Source organism: Etheostoma cragini, chromosome 10 (assembly GCF_013103735.1).
Source record: "Etheostoma cragini isolate CJK2018 chromosome 10, CSU_Ecrag_1.0, whole genome shotgun sequence".
Classification (NCBI taxonomy): Eukaryota; Metazoa; Chordata; class Actinopteri; order Perciformes; family Percidae; genus Etheostoma; species Etheostoma cragini.
The window spans coordinates 11,989,486-12,012,861 of record NC_048416.1 but is presented as its reverse complement, the minus strand read 5'-3'; the positions used below and the strand labels follow the sequence as shown (position 1 = coordinate 12,012,861).

Genomic DNA, 23,376 nt, shown 5'->3' with positions numbered 1-23,376 from the left:
TGGTACACATGATGTGCTGTTTGGCTGCTCACTTTGTACAGTGAGAAGAGTGGTGTCTTAGAAGATGTTCCCAGAATGCTTCCTGTTCTTAGTGATCAATACTCTTCTCCAAATGGTTAATTGGCCATCAGTCACTGTCAGAGAAAGCGCTTAGAAACCCAGAGGTGTCTTGGTGCAGCTCATAATAAGAGAGTGTCCAGTCCTCGGGGTCCTCTTCTGGCCTTTCCTTCAGGCCAGGTGGTGGCGGGGGAAAGCGCATCTGAATGCAATATGGCTCGCCATAGATTAATAGTTCCTTAGTAGGGCCACCAGGGAGCGATGTGAAAGCCACTTCCACTTCATCACACAATGGACTGGATGGAAAGTCTGCAGAGCAAGCGGTGGGAAAGGAACTTTGAAACCGTGTGATGTAAATGTGACAAGAACTGCCATGTTGTGGATGTTATGTTTTAATGTCATTGGGAAAAATAAAATAAATTCTAAGGTAACATTTTTGTGTAGTAAGAAGAAATTCTCTTTTGAATTACAGCGGCTTGAAGTCTTAAGTTACAAGATAATGAGACATTTGTCTGCTACTTCAACCTTGAAGAGAAAACAAACCTCCAACCAAATGTATGGCTCATTGTTATGCTTCCCCCTCTTTAGCATGGCATGTAAAATACATAATTAGAAATCACCTAAGGCTACCCAGACAGGCCTGCTGGCGCTTGATTGGCAAGGGTATCTGAGGAAGGTCTGGCTTAGTGTGAGCCAGAATTTGTCATCTTAAAGTGATTTTGTTGACAAGACAGGAGGCACAGTGACCTTTCCTAATTATGTGTATGTGTCCAGGCGCTGATGCCTTGGGCAAGCAATTCAACGTAGTCAACAGAGCGCTGCCTCTCAGAGCACATTCAAGTTGTTTGTGTGTGTGTGTGTGTGTGTGTGTGTGTGTGTGTGTGTGAAATTAGGATATGTTGGGTTTAGCAACAAGCTAGTTAAAGATTCAGTATTGATACAATATAACTCTGTTACCTTTTGCTCATAGATGTGTCTAGAAAGCTAAGTGGAAGAGCAGGTCAGACCTTGTTTCCCCCGCCTTCTTCCACTCGTACCCTAAAATCATCACCAAAAGTCATTCTGATGTTATGCTATGCAAGTTGATTCCCGCAAAACATTAACCATTTATCATGCACCCTAAATGTGTGGCAGCGAGCTAGAACAGCCGCTCTGATCTATGTAGGTCCCTCTGTTATTGTTTTTCCCAAACAAACCATTTCCCAATGTGAAATGAAATGAGGTCTGAACATTACAGATTCAAAGCTTAAAGCTGAGCAGCAGATTTTCTTGGCTGGGCCATCAGGAACACCAGCCTCACGGAGAACACATTCAAGTCCTTACTCCAATAGAATTAATCATGACAACACACAGCCATCATTGAGGCTAGATGCTCCCTTTTTTTATTTTTACAGCACGTCTTGCACTTGATTATGGCTTCCGTGGATTTCAGTGTCCACTGACTGCATTCATGTTGAATCAAAGTGTGTTTTCATGCCTGCAGTTTCTTGTCACCAGGGCTTGAATTCTCAAAAGATGAGTTGCCCACTGATTTACAGTCCCGTGTTTCAGGCAGAATTAATATTGACGATTTGGTGGTAATAGAGAAATAGATTCTTATTTGAAGTATTCAGTTATATTAAGAATGGCAACGAATTCACATCGCTGATCTACGAACCGTAATATTTACGTCATTTGGATGACACTTGAGGTTCTGAGCCTTGCCCATTATGTTCATCTTGCATTGAAGTGTTTGATAAAGTGAAACATCTCCTGTACTTTTCATTTCTCAAGTATTTGATTCCCACAGGAGTATACCAAAATAGGCCAAGAGCCAATCAGGAGCCATTTAAAGTAGCCTTTTCCCTTGTTTCTTTAAGTCTTCCGGCATAAAATACCCTCGCTAACATGTAAAGTTCTCTTCCTCCTTGGGTTTTTCAGTGCGCTACATTTGTAGGTATTGGACTATTGTAAGCACTATTTACCATATCATTACATACCCATATTGGATGTGTTTAGTTAAACGCTGGCAGGCAATGAGATCCAATATGTGCTATCCTCTTGGAGAGAACATCTTGTCATAATCCACTTTAAAAACTGTCAGTAACAGCGGTGAATGTTTGATCAAGCCTACGGGAGTAACTTCGGAACCAACTGTTGAAATTAAAAATGTGTTGTGTTTTTCTGGTATATACCCAGTTTTCAAGGGACTACTTTTATTTTTTTATATATTTTTTTAACTTTTTCTGATAAATGTAATAAAGTCTATCAACCTGTACAATGAAAAGAAGGCTCACCACTAGTTCAGAAAGGGATATTGCCATCCACTCCCACTGGTCTGGTAAACTATGCAATTATCATATTGTCATTCATTTCCATTTTTTTTTTTTTTTTTTTTTTTTTTTTTACACCCTTTTGAGTTGAATTTAAACACATCTAAGAGTATTTCAACCTTCAACTGCATTTCATTGTTCACAGCTGATGGAGTTTACTCGGTTGTCATTGAGATGGCTCGGTTGTTGTTAGGCCACCAAAGTATTGGCTATCTGTCAAATTATAACAGTGTGTTGTGTTTGGAGGGTAAATGGGTCTGATCTTGTGCTGATAGCCAGTAGAAAGCAAAGCATTGCATTTACATGTTCACAGGCCAAAAAGTGTCACAACTTTGTTGACTCATTATTTATTTTTAATTAAGCTTTAGTCATGTGTACAGTTTGTTGATGTACCTTTTCATTAGTGCAGTCTTGGGTTAAGTCTGCTGGGTGCAGTCAATTGGACAGATTTACACTGACATCAGCAAGAAAGTGGATGTGGGAGGATAGATATATTGCCGTTCTCGTCTGTGTTCAAGTCTCCTCTGTCCAAAAGACAGTATGATGTCACCATGCTGTAGTGCTTCCACTCTGGCCTAGCAGATGCTTCTTTAGCTTAATTGGACACTGAATAATGTGTATTTGCTGGTATGGTGGCTAGACTAGAAAGTGCTTTTACAGATTGATTGTAATTTTGCTGTTGCTTCTTGTGGGAGTTGGCATTGTTCAACTCATTCAGTAAAAACAACAAAGCGCTGTTCAATTTGTCCATTTAATTAATTTGCCTAAAATGCAGTTGGGGCGGGCAGACATCTGGTGACCAATAAACAAGAATATAAGGAGTTGATTTGTTCGATTTGGGTGTCCAGTTTCAAGCAGTGATTGAATGTACTCTCACTGAGCTCAGTTCATCCAATATTGTTAACGGCTTCTCTAATTACTTTATTCATCCTTTATTTCGGAGTCACTGTAGTACATTTTTACTCCCAATTCAGACTACCTCATCACTCATGAGCTAAAGACACTACAGTGAAGGATTCATCTCAATTATTCCAGATTTGACAACCTAATTGGAGCTGAAAAGTCAATTGGGATGAACCAGGTATGACTTAGTGAAAATGATTTGTTAGATTCAAGGGCTCGTGGATTTGGTTTTGAATACTAAAGGTTATCACCTAATCAGAATTTGAAACAATACAATACAGTATGAAATCGATAATTGATACTTCTTTTGACAACAAGGCAAAAAAACTCAGTGCTGGTACAGGAAGTCATTGAACAACATATTTGTAAAATGATAATGATTGATTGAAAATAAAAAAGCAAAGTTTTTTCTTTTTCTTTGGTACTCGCGATACTATCCAATGTATAAATACCTGAGATTGTATCATTACATGTTGTGGAAGTATTGATACTTTTTACAACCTTAATGTAATACCCTGATAAAGTCTGAGTGAACTGATGTTAGCGTATTATCAAACAATTGTGAAATTTGAAGCATGTCTGTGCATCTGCACAATACCAGTCCAGTGGGGATCCCAGAATCATCCCAAAGGTGGTCACAACGGTCGCAAAATGTCAATTTTATTTGATTTTATGTTGTTGTTTTTAATCCTGTATACTGAGCAGCATTCTAAGTCGCTCTGCCAAATGTTGTAAATGTAACTGTGATGACAATAGCCAATGGACTTTACAGTGAGGTGGCACACACTGCGTCTAGTTATTTTCACCGCTACAGCTGTGTTTTCATCAGTGTCAAGATATGAAATCTGTGCTCTTGCTGTTGGTGACATGTCAAGTGTCAGCAAGAAACAGTATTTTCCCCATTTTCTTACATGCAACTTCTCTAGACTCTGTCCTTTGGAACATGAGGACATTTATAACTGACAGTTCGGAGTTTGGATTTCAGGGTTTTGATTTTCAAGGTCCTTTATTGTGTCCTCATTTGCACTGTAATCAAACAGGGACATATCAGCCTTGTTCTTTGTATTTGGAAACCGCAGGCAAAAAAAACAAACCTCATCTTTACTGGAGTATTTCCACTCAAATTTCAACAGCTGTTGTTTCTTGAGGTATGACAAATTGTGTAATTATACCTCTTTTTAGAATGAATATAACTATTAATTCTAATTATGTTCATTGCTTATTTTTGTCCCCACTATTATCATTGTTAGTTGTATTCAATATTTGCTTCTTATATGACCCTTGTACTAGCAGCTTGGCTCTCGCAGAGATTTTTGGTGGCATACTCCTCTGGTCCAGCCTTCGGGGCACCAGGGGGCTTCGCTGGGCCGGACTGATGTGGTGAGCTACGCGGAAGGGAGGCAGCACCAGGTCCCCTTAATCTCTACCAGACATGACAACTTTATAAGAGTGCAATACTCCACAATGAATTGCTCTCTCTGGAGGGTTTGGGGGCATCTTTTTGAGTTGGAAGCAATGTCCGACTTGGATTGTGCTTCACCCTCCTGAGGGGGATCCCTGTTTCTATCTATATTAGTGTCTAATGAAGAATCGGAAAGAGGGAAACTTATAGATAACGTTAGAGGAAATTGCAAAAGAGAGAGGGGAAGTAGGCAAAGTAAAGTGAAACGTTTTTCTTCTTCTTTTCTCTCCGTTATTTCTTTGATCCAGAGCTGCCCCGTTCTGGGCTGAACCCCTCCCTTCCTACTTGTAACTGTAGCAGGACCTCATTAAAGATGCTTCTCACAACCCTTACTGGATAGCTCCTCGATCCTGGAAGTTGTTATGTCCCTCCTTGGTGAAGGCCGTCTCAAAGCTCCTATTAAAATCCCTCCAATTCAAAAACAATAAAGTTAATATAAAACGCCATCATGTTGAGTAGAATCTGAACCAATCAGCTGTTAGATGAGCTAAGGGCCAGGCGTTTCCCAGCATGCCCTGGGTCTTGCAGTTGGTGAAAAGTAACCGCGCTGCCTGCATTTCAACCCTGCGGCCGCCTTGACCTCCTAGGGTTATTGTTGCCCACGTGTGCATGATGTCGGAGCAAGCCCGGATCAAGTCGGACACAAATCTAACGAGGGGGGGCAATCACCGGTGATTGATTCTGCGCAAGACCTGACTCATCTCAAACAAGACTAATCTGATGCTTCAAAGGAAAGGACGTCTCATCCCTCTAAAACCCATTTCCTTGTTTCCTCTCTTCTCCGGTGACTTCCTTGCGTCTCTCCCAGGATTCCTCGGTAGGACGGACTAAGGGAGGAAGGGAGGCAAGTGGAGAAGCCAGGGATGCAATTTAAGGGAAATGAGAAACCCTTTGTGTTAACCTCCAGGACCTCACCTCTATTTACCAGTTTAATTTTTTTTAGCTTATCAACAGATCCATGCACACATGCACAGCTACTCTTCAATCTTATCAGAAATTGCTGCATATCAGCCTGATTGAAACATTCACCGTACTCCATGTTGTTCACTGTTTACATATACGTATTGAAACCACTCTAATAGTTTGTACCTTTTGATTCCCTGAATGTATGTATAACATACATGTAACATACAACATATTTATAATCTATTAATGGAATACCACTATAATAATAAAGTGGATTGTCTTGCTTTGTGCAATTTTTCTTTATTGAAAACAACATTGGCATATAGCCTGTAGTGTTATATTTCACATGTAACATTCTCACTTGGAGCAAATAATCTCTCACACAATGTAACACTGTCAATAAAAGGGTTAGAAAAATACTTGGGGGGGGGGGGGGGGGGGGGGGGGGGGGGGGGGGGGGGAGAATTTGCATCAGCTGTGTGCTTGGCCATCAAGTGGTTTTTTAGACTGGACGTGCTGTGATGATAGCTCAGCTCACAACGACAAAACCCCCAGATCACTTTGGGCTTGTCAATGGAATCATTTGGTAACTTTTCAAAAGTGAACTTTCCATTCAGAATCTTATTGGCCTCCATTTCGGCGTCTCGCGCTCGCCATCCACTCACAACGTGACGTGCCTACTCTTTTGGCTCATACGTTTCCAGGGTCAGACTTCAGACCATGTCCCTGAATCAACCCCTTTAATGTGAGATGGAAGTGCCACTGTAAGCATTGTGAGATTAGACAGTCTATACATGGCTATTCAAATCATATTTCTGGATTTTAAATTACCTCAATGAGAACATGGACAGATTGGTTTCTGGCTGAATCATCACAAAGTCAAATGCAATTTGGCTTATTTTCTAATTTCTTGGTCTACAACATACACTGCATATGGCTTTGCTCTGCCATTTTCACTAAAGTAATGATTAAATAATAACTTTTGCTGGCTGTGTCAGATTGTTTTTGAAAATGCCAGTGTTAAACTTTTTCCCCTTTTTTTTGTCTTTAGTTTTGTCTTGTTTTCCTGCTGAAATGTTGTACTGTGAAATCTTAAGCTTTTACACAGGAGAAAGATCATTTGGTACACACAAAGTATTTCATCTTTGGGCTCTCTGCTCCAAAAATCCCTGTTGAAAGCGTGGATTTGTCCCACTCCTGTTCAAAGGATCAAGATAAAATTGTGAAACAAACCAGTCCCACAAAAAAAGGACTTCCTTACTTGGATAACATTTCTGAAATCTCACAAAGGTGCTTTTCTCTTCCCTCAACAGCCTTCAGCTTTCCTTTTATCAAGCTTTTCTTACCTTTCAGATTCCATTATATTAATAAACAGCATACCTTAGCTCTCCTCACTCATTAAATGGGGCTGAGAGGCTGACAGTATATCATTTGGAATAACAATTTTTGGCTGCTGGAAATGTCAGCCCTAGCCCTGTAAATATGTGACTCAGACTTCAAATAGTAAAACACATTTCCCAGCATTGAGCTTAGGAGCACTCTTTGGTTGAGATTCATGTGTGGACTTTTTTCCCAACGTAAACTCAAGCATTATCTGTGCCCATCCTCTGTTACCGCCAGGCTGCCATTTTGTGTTAAGCCAGCACTGATGCACAGAGCCTCCACAGCCTGGTAGAAATTGCCAGTGCCCAAAGCAAACAGTAGGGCCTGTGGTCCCACAAGTAGGAAGCAGCCAAGTAAACCCATTAACTGCCTATAGAGTGGTTTGTGGTCTTGTCTCCACATGACGGTATCCACAAATGAACCACAAATGAACCACAAGCTGATTTACTCAGTTTGTTTGGCTGTGTTAAATAACCGCAGAAGAGTCAGCCCTTCACTCATTCTGTATCTACTGGTAGAGGAAATAAAATATGTTCACATTATTAAACATTTGTGATAGAAGTAGTTGTAAGAAAAGACAGCAGTTATAGCTAATTTATAATGTAGAAAATGTGTTGTATGTTACAGTGATGCTTGTAAATCACTGCACACTATAAGCATTTCACTTGGAAGATCTAATTTTAAAAGGCTGCAGCATTTCATTTTGGGGGGCACTGAGGCACAAAATTCTGGTTCTGTAGAAAGGCATTTTCTATGGGCCCCGCCCCGCATCCACAGCTATTTATTCAAGCATCGTTTTGGACCCTCCTCACACGAGTTCCTTGGGTATTAAGTCCCCTTTTCCCCCCCGGTCCGACGCCCCTGCTGAGGCATGATACTTTCTTACTCTGAATTCTTCTATCCCCTTCCAACATAAGATGCCCAACTGTACACATTATTTGAATCGCCAGAAGGTTTTTGATTTATGCTGAGTTATCAGCTCCGAACAGGCCATGTAGCTTCTCTCTTATCATCCTACCCAGCCGCTTGCAGAATTTCTGCATGTTTTTGAGCTCAGCCCCAAAATGTGATGACAATAGTCACAAACGGAACACAAAGACAAAAACTGTCACTTGCAGCAAAATGAGAGCCTCCCCCCTCTCGCCTAATTTTTGTGTCGGACTCTCCTGCAGCATGTTTGACAAGACGGGCTGGCAGCTTTACGCAATGGCACAACTCTGGCTGTCGTGGGTGCTGCCCACCCCAACCCCTGTCACACAATTGGCTTCCTGCTTCTCATATAACTAGAACAAAGGTGAACTGTGGGAGTCAAGGCTGGGTTCAGTCAGAGCGGAGGGGTGTGTTTGACACTCTGATGACTCCAAGGCACTTTCTTGACCAGAGGAGTCGTTGGCTGTCACTAAACATCACTGTCTCCCTCCCCACTAATGGCATCTCCAGATTGTGCTATGAGGAACAAAGGCTGGTTGTATGAGATACTGAGGAAAAAATAGAACGGCCCCATTTGGGCTGCAGGCTGTGGTTTGTGACAGTGGCTGCAGACCTATAGAAGTGTCATGACAGATATGAACCAAGGAACAATTATAGGGTGATGTGCTTGAAGCTAAGCTGGCGGTTTCCATTCAACAAAAAGAAGAAAAATAAGTGTTATCCCAAGGAACACACACACACACAGACTTTATATTCACATGCACGTGACTGTGCATTTTCAATGTGAGGTTGTTAAAACTATTAAAATTAGGCAACGATATGAGGGAAATCAAATGTTAGTGTTATTATTCCCCCCCTTTTGTTTTATTGACGGGGTTAAATTCAAAAGGTGAGCGTGTTCAAGCAAAACACTATGCAGAATAACACTAAATGAAATGTTATGAAGAATGATTTGTGATTTTCCTGTGGCTATGGATACAAATAAATTCAACCGACTGAGCTGAATATATTTCCTGATAATCACTCGCTTCTGAATAAATTTTTATTATATGCAAATTTGCATTTTCCTGCCTTTAATCAATTTAAAAATGGCATTTTTTTTGTATTTCTGCCAACCGTAAAATATGAGTTAAACAGTAGGAGTGTATTGTCTTGGTCTTCATTCGATCTTAGTTGCTGTCGCAGAGTCACTGGGAGGCAAAAAAAAGTGTTTAACAAGAGATTTTTTTCTGGTGTGGGCTCTAAACACTTTAAGACAGTGATGAATCGTACCAGCATTAGGTACATTACAGTTGCTAATTATGAATCCATAAACCTTTTTTATGTACCTCATTTCCTTTTTACTTCGAGTGGGAATGTTATTTTTCCACATTGTTAATTTAAGACTCAGGGAATATTGTGTGCAAAGTCAGAATGTTGAATGTGCCATGTTCCTGCAAAGCATTGCAGAAGTACAACACTTGGCATTAGCGTCGTCACACTAAATCTCCATGACACTCTGAGTCAAAACACAAGCCAGGGAATGCAAGCCCTCCCAATGTCAAGAAATAGTTCTGTTTTTTTGGCCAGAGCTCCTATTGATTCTGACAGAATTAAAAGTTATTTGATCATATTTCATCAAAAAGCACTGCAGTTATTTAAAACCAAGATTTGACCTGTTTTTTTTCTTTTCAAAGCCATAGAAGCATCATTCATTCGCCCTCCCTATTTCCTAGGTCAGAGCATGCATGCCGGTCCATGTGTCTAAGTTTCCCTACAGGTTCAGCTGTAATACCCTGGTTAATTCCCCGTTCATGTCGGGTTATTGCCGTAAAAGCTCCCGTGTCAGTTTACCCTCAATTCCGGCTTATTCTTTAATTTTAACTGATGGCTTTATTACTTTGTGTTGCCATGACTGCAGGTACACAGGGCATGACATTAGCACCCGCCAAATGCGGCTAGATTTCGGCTGTGGCGGGTATCACAGTTACTCTCACTAGCCACTTAGGCGGGTGGCATGTCTTTATATTGTAACGGTGGTGGCTGGAGTATCCTACGGTGCCGCCACCCGACACAGGAACACAGCTGTGACCCAGTGTACTGCGGCAGCCAACAGCTGGAGTACGGTGGCCCGTAGGGCACACCAGACCAATAAGCCGCTGCGAGTCCTTAAAATATCCCCAGAACTCGTTCAGCGTACTCACGCAACATGGCAAGCCGAGGCAACAGTTGCGTCTGAACAGGCTGTTTTAGGTATAGGTTTGTAGAAGAGGGACAGCGCGAGAGCGCTCAGCAGCACATTTGGTTAGTGCGCTCCGCATCCCGTCACCGAGGGTGCGTGCCGGTATTATTTACCTTTTACCCGCTAAATCATTTCTGGAGAATATTTATCAAAAATCTTATTGTGTAAATAACATTTTGTTAAAGCACCAATAGTCAACCATACAGTATTTTTGCAGTGTTGACATTGAGGTATTTGGTCAAAAATATTGTGATGTTTGATTTACTCTATATTGCCCAGTCCTACATTATACACATTATCAGAGCTAATATTTGATAACTGCAGTGTTATATTTAATGTAAAAGGCTTGTAAATCTGGTTCTTCAAGTTAATTGTAGCAAACCATAGTCAACTCTATTCAAATAAAACCTAATTTTCCACAAAATAGCGGCTAGTGAAGTGGCTAGTAGCTTTTGGAAAACCACTAGCCACAGTAGCAGGCAAGTAACAAAGTTAATTTCAAGCCCTGCATATATACAATATGAATACAAGTATCCATTGATTGTTCCATCATGGCTTTGCGTTGAGTTAAGATGCAAATGCCTTTACCATTTAAAAGAAAAGAAAAAAAAAGTTTGAAGTCCTCTCTGTATTTCCTAGATCAAAGTGGTTTTCATGATGTTTATAGAAACAGAATTGTTCACACCGTCCCACCCACTCACCCACACATTTTGTTATTCACCATGAACAGTTGGTAGCGCAGCGGTAGAAATTGAGGTTTCTGAGTTTAAAATTTTCACCACAGTTGGCAGAGTCTGTCAGAGTTTGTGGGTTTTAATAGCAACTGATGCTCAGTTATCGGCTCATTTATAATTTCCACAGTGTGAGGACTGAAATTTAATTTTATAGAAAGTTGTTCGCCCTCAAGACATTTAGGATGTTTGAACATTAGAAAGCAATTGGTTAAAAATAATACATAATCAGATATACAGTTTATACAATGTGTCTTCTTAATTATTACTATACATAGGGCAGTGGTGTCATAATTGTATCGATTTAAAATAATCTAAGTCTTCAATCTTTATTCGTGACTATTGAAACATAAATAATGAAAGTGGCATTTGCAACAGTACAGTGGTTACTCACTGTAACCTCCCAACCGCCCCCTCAATATAAACGCCACCCGATGATAACAGAAGGGAGCAGGTATCACTGATGTGACTTCATTAATAAACCCTTGACCCCTGAGATGCTGGGTTGATCTATTTCCTCCATGTACCTTTACTTCACCAGAGAATGGCAATCCCAAGCACAGACTGTGGCTGTGCTATCTCCCCATCTTTAATTTAGAAAGGCAGGACTGCACATGGGTAGATGGTTATCCACGCTCGCTGGCTGTCTTGTCACTTCATGCATGTTAGCTCTGCAAAAGCCTCCTTTGGGACCACAAAACTGGCTGTATTGCAGTACTTTAAAATAGTTTTCTTTGTCTGTTCTTTCCCTAATGACCATGTGATAGTGGCAATGATGTCCTTTCTAAAGATTTCCATCGTGATGCTTCTGAGGCCTCTGAGACCAAACGTCGGAGGGCTGACTAACCAAGAGAACAGTTCTAGTGTTGTTAAAAAGAGCTCAGCGCACTGACATGAGCGGTGCTGTTTTGAAATATGCTTTTCATGCTTTTTTCCTCCGAGAGCTGCATGTTTGCATTGCAGCAAAGGGGTGAGCTCACAGGGGCAGCCAGGAGCAGCTCCCCTGCAGCTGCTTCTTGATCAAGGACACTTCTGCAGGGTGTTGGTATATCAAAGCAGAGATGGTCTCTCTAACAACGAGGCCTCCCCTGCCCCAAGAGTTAGGTGGATTAAGGGGGGAAGGTGCTCCTCATTCTGAGTGACAGTTAGCATTAACAGACTAAAATGCACTTGGTACAGCAAAAATGCATTTCAACACATATTTGACATCTGCTGGAAAATCCTTTTTTAATGGAACAGCCCATACTGCACGTATTGCTGTATCTTTATCAAGCCTCAAATTACAGTATTTCTTTCCTAACCCGAGTCAATTATATGCTATATCATAAGCTTGATTGGCCAATTTGTTCATTGAACACGATAATCCATTTAGCCTTTTTGTCAATGCTGATTATATATCTAAAAACATGTTGATGTTTTTGGTTCTCGGAAATGCTCCATCTGTAACTAGAATTGATACAAGTTCTGGCTGTCATGATGGAGCATTGACGACGACGTCTCCGGGGGTTTCATCTTTGCTCTTTACATTTGCCTTCCAAACAATTGAAAGGCAGAGAAAACAGTGCAATTTGTCTAAAAGGAAGCAACTCCCGATCGATAGTATTTTCATTACAGTTATGTTTTCATACTGCAGTAGAGGCAGGCTGCGGAGCTCTGATGAATGATACATTAACGTTCCCATCCCCTCTCCCTCCTGTGACGGTCCTTGGCTCCTGAGTCCTGTCACTGCGATGATGCGGGAGCGCCGGGATGAGTTTGTGTGCCGGGACTTGATTCTCCTGAATGCCACGTCCCCAGTCAACAGCTGTCAGTTTTGTCATTGTAGATTTCAGGCGGTGTCGTGGCTTTGCAGGGGAGGGGGGGGGGGTGGAAATACCAGAAGCCATGATCTTTCTGAGAGCTGCATTTATTGAATTATCCCTCACTCTGTAGTCCCACTTTGAGAGGTGGAGTTAAGCCGCTTACCTGTGGCCCTGACAAATATGTGTCTAGTGCATAGTCCAGCAAGGAGTCAAGTTTCCGTTATGAGAATATAATTCAATATTCATTAGGCTCTATCTAAGCTACAGGTACTAGATGGTAGGTGTTTTTTTTATTTTTATTTTTATTTAAAAGTTACTATCTCCAGACATGTACAAGTCAGAAAACAGAGTGACAGCAAGAGGGCAGAAAAAAACCACACACACAATGGCCAAAAAGAAAAAATATACACATATACATTGGATATATACACATGATCTAATTACATTCCATTACATCTGACCAGTGACCACCTCATATTTCATGTTCTAAGAAGCCAATTATCCACCTTTAAACATGACTGAGCCTCTGACATGGAAGATTACTATGAGAGAAGGTGACTCTACCTGTGTCTAGCTGCTTTCACTAGGAAGTGATTAGCAAATTCTGAGTAACAAACTCAGATTTATATGAATACATTTATGAAGTCATGCATGGAAATGTACATTACGTTTTTACATCGATAATCGGTTTAGAATTGAATCGTTGGTCGCTGAATCAAAATCAAATCGTGAGGTGGCGAGAGATTCCCAGAAGAGTTTGGACACTCCTCTCCGCACATGTTTGTGTACATTTTATCTGAAGCTGTTTTAGCCCCTTGGTTCCAATTAACAGAATCGTAGGCTACAGTGTGCTGTGATACTTTAGACCAGTGGTCCCCAACCTTATTATCTAAGTGAGACCCTTGAAAGCAATATGTACTTTACTTGCTCTCTGACTTCTTGTCCTCTGTTTTGAGTTTCAGTTCCGGGGATATTCGAGGTGGAAACATTTCATGGGAATGTATGGGAATTAAGGGGAAGGAAGACGTTCTTCACTCAGACTGGATTTACCATGTCATGTAGATAGAAATGAAACTTTTATCATATCATAATTCTAAACCCTTCTTTTTCAGAGGCAAGAAAATATAAAATCATCCCGTAATTCACAAGCAAAAAAGAATGTCTGGGTGGGGGGGGGGGGGGCTGTGCTATATGATAAAGCCTGCATGCACAAAACAAGGTCTCTAGCGAGGTCTCAGAATATTTACTATTTTGTTATCTGTTCAATATTTTCTAATACCAGGTATACCTGGTATGCCCCAATTTATTCTTGCTGGGTCTCCACTCGTCACCTAAAGTCATTTGCTAACTACCTCATCATCACATTAACATCCGCATGTACTGTCTCTGCCACAGAAGGCAGTTTTTTTTTTTTTTTTTTATATAAATGAGACACTAGAGAGGATACTGTGGTAACTCGCACACCACACAAGAAATGCTGATCAGCACCCATGACAGAAGGTGGTGTAGGTGTAAACCGCGACAGCCCTGTCTCCAAATCCAATAAACCTTGTTGTGATACAGCTGTGACAGGTCAGCCACATAATGCAACACAAAGGGCAAAACAAACCAGGCTTACTCACACAGGGTTCTCATTATGCCCTTGGTAATCACAAAACAAACGGCCGCAGGCCTAACAGGTGCAATCGTTTCACTCTCTTGGCATATAGTCATTTACATTAGCATGATTTATCATGTGTGGTGTGGCAGCCTAATATATTGGTTAGTGTTTGGTCTGTGTGTTATGTATGCACATCTCAAAACAAGGGGAAATTGAACTTACTGTCACATCTCAGTTTATGGACCCCCACACTGGTTTTGTAGCTGTCAGTGCTAGCAAGCAGCAGCTGTGAAAAATTGTTGAGATTAGAGAATTCACTGTTTCCTCCTCCTGCTTGTACTGCTGTGCATCTGTGCACCACTTGTGTTTTAGGTTTAATCGTTATGTATTATTTTTCTCCAGCTGTATGCGTTTAATTATCCAGCCAGTGATTAATGGTCAAGTTTTGAACCTTTGTTTTTCTGACTTCTGCGCACACAAACTGAAGTGGGCTAATTAGGTTGTATTTTTACACAAAACAGACACAATTGACCACTGAAGTGCTTATTACACATGTATTTATATTAAGTGCTGGGGATATAAGATTCAGATCTATTCATAATTGGAACCAGTTTTAGATTTTGTAAAAACCTGGATCTTTCAAGAAACGTTGTTTTTTGTTTTACTTATTGATTTTTAATTGACAAACAACAAAAAAACAAGTCAAGGTTGCAACCTACTGGTTGCATAATCGTCTTCATCGTCATCATCTGTAAAGATATGGAAAATAAAACCGAAATCGCGACACTCAGCTCCACGAACCTGTGAAGTGAGAAGGCAGAATGGCGACACACGAATGGGGGGTTAAATATGAACATAATCCCTGGGTTTGGTGTATTGGTACAGCCCTAATGGACTGTATAGTTTAAAAGATGGTTTATGCTAACAAACTGTTTATGCTAACAAACGATACACAAAACTTTGGTTTTGTTTATGATTTTTGACCCACGAGTCAAAATAAACCTTGATTCTTTTTTTTTGAGGGAGGGTGTCCTCCGTCAACGTAATTTTTTTTCTGCCTCATGGCATTGTTTTGTCATTGATTACATCCTAGTTTGCAACACAGTAATACAGCAGATACCTAATTTATTGATATTGATTGATTTTTAATGTTGACCGATCCACGACGCTGAAAGGCTTCAGTCGGGATGAGAGCTGACAACAGCCCCGGTCCAAAGGACACATCCATTCCACAGTCAGCCCCCGGCCAGCTAGCAACCATTTACTATCATTACAGCTCGGGGACATATCCACAGCCATCCCCCTGGCAGCTAGCAGCCATCCTGGTCAGCACTTCACTCCGGTGCTAAGGACGCTAACGGCGGGAAACAGACCCAGGCATCCGAGTCAGAACAGCGGCCACTTGTAACGTTAGCTACACCTCCGTTAGCGTTACCGGTGCTTTCTCTTTTGCTTTTAGCAGTCTTTACAGTTAGCTAAATAGAAAACAGAAATAAGGCACCAAAAGGGCTAGTAATTTAAAGATGTGGTAGTACTCGATCTGGACGAGAAGGATGACTCTGGAGTTTGCGATTCTGCCTTCTCCCACCGCGACACAGGTTCGTGGAACTAAGGGTCCCGATTTTGTTTTTATTTTCCATATTGTTACAGCCCTGGTATATAGTTTTCAATGGGCCAAGAACCAGCGGTCAGGAAGATGTTAAATCAAATTGATGAAATCTAAATGATGGTAAACCCCAACGACAAGCATAATGTGGAAACAAAATGGCAATTTTTGGGGGGAAATATATCTGTATTCAATCTCAACCAGACAAATTTAAACGCAGGAAGTAGTGTCGCTTTTGGTGTGATTTAGGCTAGCATTGTTGCTTCTGTTAGCTGTAATTTCTGTCTTGAGTTCTTGTGTCATGTTATAATAGGGTGTGGGAAAGCGAGGATTACACGTCCCATACAAATTTACTATTTCAAAAAGAGTAATTTTTATTTTTTATTTTTTTATGCTGTTAAAGGATTTATCATTCATTTAAATAAATGTGAGCCCTCATTATGTCAACAGCTATATTTTGTACAAATAATTAAATGATTGTTGTAGGGCAGCGAGGCCTTCTCTTTGCTTGGATGTAGTAAAACTACGCAGTTGCTAGTAGTTAAACATCTGCTCCACTGACAGGAGTGGAAAGCAACAGAAATAGGGAAATTCCTATATAATTCATTTTTTTTGCATTATAATGTACTTCCTTCGAGGCAATCGGTTACCCCTTACAGCTCATATTTTTCCATGTCAGTTTCTCAACGAGCTGTCATCTTCATTGGTTGATCAAAAACAAGGAATTGAGCTTAAAAAGTGTTGTGATCCACCATTGTATTCTGAGTGGTATCTTGCTCTGATGGGTTGTAGTCCATAAGTGATAGACAGCTCCTTTGCTGCAATCTTTCATTTCCCCCTTCATCTAAAGACAGGTGAAGCAGTAAGCTGATGGAAACGCACTTCTTTCATTACAGTCTCATGGTGCAGTTTCCCGATATCGGCTCATTGCTGGTAGGACATAAACCTACCTTCAACAAGATCGGAGTCATTTTGTTCACAAGCTCTCACAGTTATTGCCCTTTTCTTGACATTGTTTGTCCAATAAAGTAGTTTGATGAATCCTAAACTTTGAAATTTCTTTTGTTTCTCACCATTAACCTCCATATAGCACTGTAGCTTTAGGTGTTTTGAACCTCTACACACACACCTGATCAATTCTGAAAGCAAGAATTGCCTGCTGTGGAAGAGATTATGCTAAAGTACAGTATGTTAACATCTAGTCTGTGATGATTTATGATTCGTGTTTTATTTCCTCTGAAGTCCGGTTTTCTTATCTTGGTGAGGCTAGAGTAAAAATGTCTGTTGTTTTGTCCTGATATGCCTAACTTCTGCATTTCCTTTTTATTACCATCATCCCTTATTTATTTACCTTTTGATTGTGGTGACTTGTGTTGACCTCACCAGAGGTAAATGACAATAAGAGGCATTACCACATATACAAGGATCCGGAGCATAACTCATTTCAGAGGGGTTACAGAGTTTATTTTGCTTTTACACCATGATCTTATCACAGGCCCTGTGACTGTTTTTCCTTTTGACCTTATTTGAATTCTGAGATAAGCATCCCTCTGGCTAAATTGGACCAAATTATTCTTTATCTTGTGCGTTTTAAAGCTTGTGCTTTGTCACCATGCCTGTCTGCTGAATGCAGGCTTGTACAATCTGGATATGCTCAGCCGCTGGCTTGTCCGATTTGCCCAAATTCCTTTTTAGTGTCTGTATATGCTAATTCAGGTCACACGAATGAACTGATCTCAGTCGGAATGCTTTTTTTAAAATGTTTTGATACATTTAACAGAGAAACACTAACAAATCTGTTTTGGTTGAATGGGATTCCAGCACATACAATGTGAAAACAAACTAGGATTTGTTGAGAAGTGTGTAAAAGCTTAGTACACTCTGGAATTATATTATCTCATTTATCCAAATCTGTAAGGAATTAGTTTTTTCTTTGCTCCATAAAATATTCACAAGCTTGAAATGTATTAAAATTATGAGCTGACGCTCAGTAGAAACGACTTACAGTACACATTTAAATTCTCTTAGATGCACAAATAGGGAATTGCAAAGCAATTATGTACATAATCAGAATATGTTTTGACATTGTCATGTCTCATTATCAGAGTTGTGATCAGTTTAATTCAGATTAGATTAGTTGCTCTTAATGCAAGACTTGTAAATAGTTTCACATTGAAAATGTCCAACCTACGGAAGCCTTGAGTAGAAAAAAATCTGCGTATGAGATACTATCGCCTGCATAGGAGACGCAAAAAGAGAACAAACCAGCCTCTCCTCTGTACCAGCGGTACATCCACATGGCTAATTAGTAGGAACGTCAATGACATAATGGAACCTTGAAGATGATGTCTTCATTCTTTTTAACCTTCACGCTTTTGATGTCAGGAATATGATTTATGTATTGAGCATAACTCAGGCAACTGTCCAGAGCCTACATGTGACAATGGTTGGCTGTTGTTTCCAAACAATGGACAGCGCTGTTTGTTGGTTAAAAGGGGCTGGGGGGGGGGAGAGCTCTAGAGAATGTAATTAATAATTTCCTTTATTAAAGATCTATTATTTCACCTACCCACAACCCATCTGCTAATAACCACAATGTTATTTATTGCGCGTGTGTGTGTGTCTTGGTCCTGGCTGTGTGTGTATTTGGCCTTCTGCTGACTGTTCTCCAAATATGAGCTACTACATGAGAACTGCAATGATAATTATGTAAACTCTGCCTGTCGGCTGGTATTTGAAATGCATGCGGTCGGCTAATCCTGGTTTTAGGGTGGTGTTGTATCGGTAACCGTAGTGAAAAGAAAAAAAAGCATGAATCCATTTGTAGTTCTTGCTCGCTCACTGAGTGTCAATCCCCCCCCCCCCCTTTGTAGTTAACTGAGAAGTTGAAACCTTTTTATTTTTTGCTGCATTTGGCTGAACTTTAATGCCTTTGTATCTTGCACTGAGCGCTTTATTTCTTTACTTGCCTTTCTCAATCTCAAAACAGTCTGAAAAAGCCTAAAAGTTGAGCTTGTACTGAAAGATGGCTAACAACCCATACGTAGAAGATTTACAAAATTGCCCGCAAACTGTAATAATCAATGTTTAAAAATGTAAGTTATTAAATTGAAAAGAGAATTGCTCTTAAGTATTATATAATATTAAAATACAAGCAAGTTTAAAATTAAGCGTTTCCATGAAAATGAAAGCTTAGATTAGTAGATGTATAATTCTCTGACAGATTTTTGGAGAAATGTTGAATATGACATCATTCCATTGGCAACAGGCCTGCCACTCTGATGTGAGACGAGCGCGAGGCAGGCCGTCACCTTGTGACCAGCACTTTCTGACTTATCTGGTGCGGACGCATGGAATGAGCAGATAAAACAATTCTAAAGGGGAAATGATTCTGTCCGTAATCAGATTTATTTACGCAGCCAACTGAGGAAGATTGATGTCTTATCTGTGGCTGCGGATTTCAATTCTCTATGCTACGCTGCAGATAAACAATCAGTCTGTTGTCTCCAGAGCTTTTTTAATTGTGTGTGTGTGTGTGTGTGTGTGTGTGTGTGTGTGTGTGTGTGTGTGTGTGTGTGTGTGTGTTTGGGGGGGGGCTTTTAGCATGTTTTGTCTATCTGCATGTTTTTGACAACCAAGACCGTGATGTTTCAGACTAAAGTCGATGTCTCCCCAGCCTTTTCCATGACTATTTTTCATGGCTGTTAAATGCCAGACGTATGCTCTTACATCTTTGTGACTAGCAATTGAACAGTGGTGCTCAAGCAGAGATCAAACTGCCGCTGTTGCTCCTGTCTAGCTCGGAGTCATGTTTCCTCCTTTTCTCGTGAGTTTTGAAGGGAGTCAGCCACCATTTTGACTGTGTATGTTGAAATCCATGTTGTATTTTCCTTACAGTGTGTAGCATACTTTTTATTCAGCATCCTGAGCTCAGGTGCCTCTTTGGTTGAAACAAAATGTTAAAGTGTTTTCCCTATACAGTGACTAAGTGATCTGCTAATATGGTTTGTCAGTGAACAACAGTGGAACACTGTATCTGTTCACTAAGGGATGAGGAACTCATTACTTGTATGTAGGCCTATTATTCATGTGCCAGATTATGTTAATGACTTAGTGTGCCAGGGATATAGACTATCTTAATATTTTCCTATCATCTAGTTATGTGGTATATTGATACTCAAGTTCAGAGTAGTTTCCATGGTAGCCACTATACTATATTTGATGGCAGTGGCTGCAGTCTGTAGCATTGGGATTTTCTATGTTGTATTGGGAATTAGGAGAGGAAAGCTCTCCACATCTTAAAATAGGCCAGTCAAGGAAGGTGTGAAAGCAGAAACTTGGCATTACCTGCACAGACTGTTGCTCAGAAGCCAACCAATTATACAAGCACCACTTTTTTTCTCACTCAAAACCAAAATCGTGATTGACTGGAAATAAATATTGTGTTCTTTGTTATTAAGTTGAATTATTATTCCTGAAGAATAAACTACCACAAAGCAGAAAGTAAGATCTGAGAAAGATTGCACCTCCCCTTTCCCACTTAGACAGCTCGTCTTATTATCTCCCGAAATGGCAAGGTTACAGTACCTACAGGTGCAGAGGAAGGTGAGTGTGTTAGCTTTTTATCTTTAAACCAGTCAACCTTAACAGAGAAGCACAGCCACTGAAGTCTCATCAGACTCGGCAAGGAATAAACATTCTCTTATGTACAAGTTCTTCATTTCAGCTAAGCTACTTGGTTGCGGGAAATGGGAGAACGTTGGAATATATTAGGTGTGTTTAATGGACCTGGAGAAACACTAGGAAAAAACAACCTTGGTTACCTCTGGCATTAATAAAAAATTGATGAGAAGGATTTAGGCCGATCTCCTGCAGAGCCTTGAGAAGACATTGCTTTGTCAGTCAGCACACGTTTAGCATAAATCTCTCACTTCTCTTTTTCTGCCGCCACCTTGAATCTCCCAGCATTCACCCCTTCCTGCTGTTGTACTAAGGTTGGATTGTCAAAATTTTTTCTTTAAAGGTTTTAGTGTTTGTTTTTAAATCTACTACATCTTTATGTATTTTAAGGAATCATATTGTTGTAGATGGTATCGAGATGACTACAGGGAAGGTGATCTAAATTTTCATTCATCCTTGTTTTGACTTTTCATTTTCTTAATTATTGCAGTCTGTAATGTTATTTGCCCTTTATGTTTTTTATAACAGAGAAATTGTTACTTATATAACTCATTATGTTGTCATTTAGTTTGATACCTTTCAGATATCTAAAAAGCCCTGTGAGACAACCTCTTTTCTCTACTTGGTGTCTATTTACACAGTCAAATAGTTTTGTTTATTTAACTACCTTAATAATTACTGTTATTATATGAATGCTTACTTTTTTGTCTGGCCACTTATTATAAATGATGTGTCAGAAATTGGACTTATTGATTGCGCCCCATTTGCATTAAATATAAAGGCGGTAATAAAATGAGACATTTTCCTTTTGTACAATAGTTAGGCAATCTGCCTGTTAATAGAGGGGGGGATTTTTTCAGGTAAGGCAACTCTCGTCTGTCTTAATGTGATTCATGAATTTTGTGAATGGACTCTAATGAGCAGCATATTTCAATCAGCTTAAGGATCAGGAGCAGGGCCCTCTCCTCATCTTGCTGCTTTTGATGCTAATGTAAATTATCAAGCAAATGGTGTGGTACATTTTCTTTTTTTAAGTTCACAAAGCCACTTTTTCAGCTATCAAAGATGGATTTTTCAGTGTAATTACCTTTTGAATGACCTCCATAATTAAGAGCTGGAGGAAGGCCTTTACATGTGCTGCTGGTTGTCATAGCCATAATTTACTTTTTGCAATATAACTGTCCAGTTCCTGTTTATATCTACACTTGCAATTAACTGGATTTCCTGTCGGAAATTCAACATAGGAGAAAGCGAGAGCTATATATGTAACATAATTACAGTTTATTTAATATTGGCAAGAGATGATCAACGACATCAACAACATACATCACAAATGTAGAACAATTCCACCAGAGAACATGGCAATAAAATAATTTTAAGAGCACCGCATGTACTGTGAAAATGTATTGATTTAATGACGCATCGTGTGTCTCCTTGGTTTTGCAAGAACTTGAGAAGGACAAATCAGAGGGGCAGGGGTGATAATATGTAATAGGAAACCATGTAGTGGCACTAATTAGTTCACTGTGCTGCTTATACATTCATTCTGAACTTAATGTGGACAACACTTTTACCTCTCAGTCATAAATGTCTCATCCCACTCACTTCATCCCCACTTGTATTATCTAGAGCACAAAATGGCTGCTGTCTGAGGCTTTGTTTGCCCGCTGCCTGTGCCGTATGTAATTGCACTCGCAAGAAGTGAATCCAGCCTCGTAAATCAGAGACCCTTCCACGGTTATGAATATGCTCTAGCTCGGCCTCTGTGCACAAACATTTAACCAGGTCTTTTGGACCATCATACACCTGTCTCGCAAAGACAAACCGGGGATCAGGACCCTCGGTGGGGTTGCTCTGAGCTGCTGGAACTGGTTCAAGGGTTTGAGCTTAAAGCTATTACTAGGACAAGGTATGCTATATGCACCACTCACACCCACTAATCCCAGTGTTTACCTAAAATGTTTTATCATCAGGCAGGCTGATATTAATGGGAGGAAACCTAGTTGTTCAAACAGGAACAGACGTGTAGACTCCTCCAGTTTCAGGGTTTTAAGGCTATCACCTCTCCACTGGCTCAACCGCAATTCTTCTTTTATTTAGTTAAGTATGCATGAATAATTGCTAACACCATAACATTTACCATCTCATATAATGCTTTTTATTTAATTAGACAAATTGCACTCAGTCAGTCGGAGAAAGCAAATAACATAAAACAGAAGTAAAGTTAAATGGCTCCAAAATAAAGCCAAATCTTTTAATTAACCTCATTAATCAAGGCAGGCACGTTGGAGTTGAAAGAGATGCATGTTGAGAGCAAATCATCAGGTTTAGAACAAAAATGGGTGGCTTCTTGATATTAACAGAATGGAGCTTTTTCTGTATATTGCTTTTCATTCTGAGCATCAAGCGAGAGAGGCAGCCATGATTAATTTACATCCGTTAGAGCTAGAAAGAACTAACACACACCAAGAGCCTTTTTTGTATGAGGAATGGTTTCCTAATGCACATAGGTCAACCACGTAAAAGAAAATATCATAAATCAAAATTGCCAACATATATCTTCTATCCCGACTCTCGGGTAAATGCCGTGCATCATAATCTTCTCATAGCCAAACTTTCGCCTGAGGGATGTTGCCTCCAGAAGTCATATCACCCTGTTTGTAGAATTCACTTCAGGATTTACGACTACTGATAACCGTCCACCTTCCTGGTTTGCAAGGAGCAACACTTACTGTATATACAGGAGTGTGCACAATGGCATGGAAAATAAGTACAAATACAGA

The 23,376-nt window shown here is 40.1% G+C and overlaps 1 protein-coding gene and 1 long non-coding RNA gene across 6 annotated transcripts in view; one reads left to right on the top strand and one right to left on the bottom strand.

Annotated features, from left to right (window-relative positions):
- unc5a (unc-5 netrin receptor A) overlaps positions 1–23,376 on the top strand; it is a 142,276-nt gene that overhangs the window by 5,192 nt on the left and 113,708 nt on the right. The window lies entirely within an intron of this gene.
- LOC117951800 lies at positions 5,459–23,066 on the bottom strand. Its single transcript, XR_004658249.1, has 3 exons — positions 23,056–23,066; positions 22,617–22,623; positions 5,459–5,623 (listed from the first exon to the last, which is right to left on the bottom strand). It is a non-coding gene; the product is annotated as an uncharacterized LOC117951800 (long non-coding RNA).